Source organism: Mustela nigripes, chromosome 5 (genome assembly GCF_022355385.1).
Source record: "Mustela nigripes isolate SB6536 chromosome 5, MUSNIG.SB6536, whole genome shotgun sequence".
NCBI classification, from domain to species: domain Eukaryota; kingdom Metazoa; phylum Chordata; class Mammalia; order Carnivora; family Mustelidae; genus Mustela; species Mustela nigripes.
Window position 1 is genome coordinate 136,822,897 of NC_081561.1, and position 5,078 is coordinate 136,827,974.

The following is a 5,078-nucleotide window of genomic DNA, read 5'->3' on the forward strand; positions in this document are numbered from 1 at the left end:
ATGCACCACACCCAGTGCTCTATGCAATTCATGCCCTCCTTAATACCCACCAACAGGCTCAACCAACCCCCCCACCCCCCTCCCCTCCAAAACCCTCAGCTAGTTTCTCAGAGTCCACAGTCTCTCATGGTTTGTCTCCCCATCCCATTTCCCCCAACTCACTTCTCTCCATCTCCCAATGTCCTCCGTGTTATTCCTTATGCTCCACAAGTAAGTGAAACGATATGAAAATTGACTCTCTCTGCTTGACTTATTTCAATTAGCATAATCTCCTCTAGTCGCATCCATGTTGATGCAAAATTGGGTATTCATCCTTTCTGATGGAGGTATAATACTCCATTGTATATATGGACCACATCTTCTTTATCCATTCATCTGTTGAAGGGCATTTCATATATTTCCACAGTTTGGTGACTGTGGCCATTGCTGCCATGAACATTGGGGTACAGATGGCCCTTATTATCACTACATCCGTATCTTTGGGGTAAATACCCAGTAATGCAATTTCAGGGTTATAGAGTAGCTCTATTTTTAATTTTTTGAGGAATCCCCACACTGTTTTCCAAAGTGGCTGCACCAACTTGCATTCCCACCAACAGTAAAAGAGAGTTCCCCTTTCCAAACATCCTCTCCAACATTTGTTGTTTCCTGTCTTGTTAATTTGGGCTATTCTAACTGGTGTAAGGTGGTATATTAATGTGGTTTTGACTTGAATCTCCTTGATGGCTAGTGATGATAGACATTTTTTCATGTGTTTGTTAGCCATTTGTATGTCTTTGGAAAAGTGTCTGTTCATGTCTTCTGCCCATTTTTTGACGTGTTTTGTGTGTGTTGAGATTGAGGAGTTCTTTATAGATCTTGGATATCAGCCCTTTGTCTCTAGTGTCATTTGCTAAAATCTTCTCCCATTCCATGGGCTGCATCTTTGTTTTGTTGATTGTTTTGTTGATTGTTTCCTTCACTGTACAGAAACTTTTGATCTTGATGAAGCCCCAAAAGTTCATTTTTGCTTTTGTTTCCTTTGCCTCTGGGGACATGTCTTAAAAGGAATTGCTGTGGTTAATGTCAAAGAGGTTACTGCCTATGTTCTTCTCTAGGATTTTGAAAGATTCTTTCCTCACATTGAGGTATTTCATCCATTTCAAGTTTATCTTTATGTATGGTGTAAGAGAATGGTAGAGTTTCTTTCTTTTATACATTGCTGTCCAATTTTCCCAGCACCATTTATTAAAGAGACTATCCTATTTGCACTGTATATTTTTTCCTACTTTGTCAAAGATTATTTGACCATAAATTTGAGGGTCCATATCTGGGCTCTCTACTCTGTTCCACTGGTCTATGTGTCTGTGTTTGTGCCAGTACCATGTTGTCTTGGTGATTTTGAGCTTTGTAGTAAAGCTTGAAATCAGGTAATGTGATGCCCCAGTTTTGTTTTTCTTTTTCAACATTTCCTTAGCAATTCAGGGTTTCTTCTGGCTCCATACAAATTTTAGGATTGTCTGTTCCAGCTCTTTGAAAAATGCTGGTGGACTTTGGATCAGGATGGCATTGAAAGTATAGATGGCTCTAGGCAGTATAGAAATTTTAACAATGTTTATTCTTCCAATTCATGAAACTGGAATGATCTTCCATCTTTTTGTGTCTTCTTCAATTTCTTTCATGAGTGTTCTGTAGTTCCTCAAGTACAGATCCTTTACCTCTTTGGTTAGGTTTATTCCCATGTATCTTATGGTTCTTGGTGCTATAGTATATGGAATCAATTTTCTAATTTCCCTTTCTAAAGTCTCATTGTTAGTGTATAAGAAAGCAACTGATTTCTGTGCATTGATTTTGTATCCTGCCACATTGCTGTATGAGTTCTAGTAGTTTGGGGTGGAGTCTTTGGGATTTCCATAAACTCTCTTTTCCATGCAAAGAGAGTTTGACTTCTTCTTTGCCAATTTGAATACCTTTTATTTCTTTTTGTTGTCTGACTGTTGTTGCTAGGACTTCTAGTACTATGTTGCAGAACAGTCAACGAGAGTAGACATCCTTGTCGTGTTCCTGATCTCAAAGAGAAGGCTGTCAACTTTTCCCCATTGAGGATGATATCCACTGTGGTTTTTTCATAGATAGATTTTATGAAGTTCAGGAATGTTCCCTCTATCCCTAAACTTTGAAGGGTTTTAGTCAGGAATGGATGGTGTATCTTTTTAAATTCTTTTTCTGCATCAAGTGAGAGGACCATGTGGTTCTTCTCTCTTTTCTTGCTGATTTGTTCTATTACATTGATTGATTTGCAAAGGCTGAACCACCCTTGCATCCCATGGATAAATCCCACACAATCATGGTGGATAATCTTTTTAATGTACTGTTGGATCCTATCAGCTAGGATCTTGTTGAGAATCTTGGCATCCCTAGTCATCAGGGATATTGGTCTGAAATTCTCCTTTTTTGGTGGGATCTTTGCCTGGTTTGAGGATCAGATTAATTCTGGCTTCCTAAAATGTTTTCCTTTTGCATCTATCTTTTGAAATAGCTTCAGGAAAATAGGTATTATTTCTTCTTTGAATGTTTGCTAGAATTCTCCAGCAAATCTATCAGGTCCTGGGTTCTTGTTTTTTGAGAAGTTTTTTTGCTTTGTTTTGTTTTGTTTTGTTTTCATCACTGCTTCAATCTCATTACTAGATATTGGTCTATTCAGGTTTTCAATTTCTTCCTGATTCAGTTTTGGAAGTTTATAGGTTTCCAGGAATACATCCATTTCATCTAGGCTGCTTAACTTATTGGCATATAACTGTTGATAATAATTTCTGATGATTCCTTCTATTTCCTTCGTGTTAGTCATGATCTCCCCCTTTTCATTCATAATTTTATTAATTTGGGTCCTCTCTCTTTTCTTTTGGATTAATTTGGCCAGTGGCTTATCAATCTTATTGATTCTTTCTCAAAACCAGCTTCTAATTTTGTTGATGTGTTCTACTCTATCTCTAGTTTCTATCTCTTTGATCTCTGCTCTAATCTTGATTATTTCCATTCTTTTGTGTGGGATGGTTAATTTGTTGTTGGTTCTCCAGTTCTTTACAATTCTGTAAAGAGAGCTGGTGTATTCTGGATTTTTCCACTTTTTTGAGAAAAGCTTGAATGGCTATATATTTCCCCCTTAGGACTGCCTTTGCCATGTCCCACAGGTTTTGTACTGATGGGCCTTCATTCTCATTGGATTCCATAAATTGTTTAAGTTCTTTGATTTCCTAGTTGATCCAAACATTCTTAAGCAGCGTTGTCTTTAGCTTCCAAGTGTTTGAATTCCTTCCATACTTTTTCTTGTGATTGAGTTCTGGTTTCCAAACACTGTGGTCTGAGAATACATAGGGAATAATATCAATCTTTTGGTATCAGTTGAGCCGTGATTTGTGACCCAGTATGTGGTCTATTCTGGAGAACATTCCATGTGCATTCAAGAAGAATTAGTATTCTATTGTTTTAGGGTGGAATGTTCTATATATATCTATGAGGTCTATCTAGTTCAATGTGTTATTCAATGCTCTCATTTCTTCATTGATTTTCTGCTTCGATGATCTGTCTGTTACTGAGAGTGGTGTTAAGTTCCCCTACTATTAGTGTATATCAATATGACTCTTGATTGACAGTTGTCTTATGTAGTTGGCTGCTCCTATATTGGGAGCATAATTATTTACAATTGTTAGATCTTCTTGGTGGATGGACCCTTTAAAGAATGATGTAGTTCTATTTTCAACATTTTGAGGAACCTCCATGCTGTTTTCCAGAGTGGTTGCACCAGCTTGCGTTCCCACCAACAGTGTAGGAGGGTTCCCCTTTCTCCGCATCCTCACCAGCATCTGTCATTTCCTGAGTTGTTAATTTTAGCCATTCTGACTGGTGTGAGGTGATATCTCATTGTGGTTTTGATTTGTATATCCCTGATGCCGAGTGATGGGGAGCACTTTTTCATGTGGCTGTTGGCCATCTGGATGTCTTCTTTGCAGAAATGCCTGTTCATGTCCTCTGCCCATTTCTTGATTGGATTATTTGTTCTTTGGGTGTTGAGTTTGCTAAGTTCTCTACAAATTTTGGACACTAGTCCTTTATCTGATATGTCATTTGCAGATATTTTCTCCCATTCTGTCAGTTGTCTTTTGGTTTTGTTAACTGTTTCCTTTGCTGTGCAAAAGCTTTTGATCTTGATGAAATCCCAAGAGTTCATTTTTGCCCTTGCTTCCCTTGCATTTGGCGATGTTCCTAGGAAGATGTTGCTGTGGCTGAGGTCGAAGAGGTTGCTTCCTGTGTTCCCTTCAAGGATTTTGATGGATTCCTTTCTCACATTAAGGTCCTTCATCCATTTTGAGTCTATTTTTGTGTGTGGTGTAAAGAAATGGTCCAATTTCATTTTTCTGCATGTAGCTGTCCAATTTTCCCAATACCATTTATTGAAGAGGCTGTCCTTTTTCCATTGGACATTTTTTCCTGCTTTGTTGAAGATTAGTTGACCATAGAGTTAAGAGTCTATTTCTGGGCTCTCTATTCTGTTCCATTGATCTGTTAATGTTGAAACATTAACATGTTTGTTAATGTTAAAAATGTGTGTCTGTTAATGTTGAAAATAGAACTACCTTATGACCCAGCAATTGAACTACTGGGTATTTACCCTAAAGATACAAATGTAGTGATCTGAAGGGGAATGTGCATCCGAATGTTTATAGCAGCAATGTCTACAACAGCCAAACTATGGAAAGAACCTAGATGTCCATCAACAGATGAATGGATAAAGAAGATGTGGTATATATACACAATGCAATACTATGCAGCCATCAAAAGAAATGAAATCTTGTCATTTGTGACAACGTGGATGGAGCTAGAAGGTATCATGCTTAGCAAAATAAGTCAATCAGAGAAAGACAACTATCATATGATCTCCCCAATATGAGGAAGTGGAGATGCAACATGGGGGGTTAAGGGGTTAGGAGAAGAATAAATGAAACAAGATGGGATTGGGAGGGAGACAAACCATAAGTGACTCTTAATCTCACAAAAGAAAATGAGGGTTGCGGGGGGGAGGGGGGTTGGGAGAAGGGGGG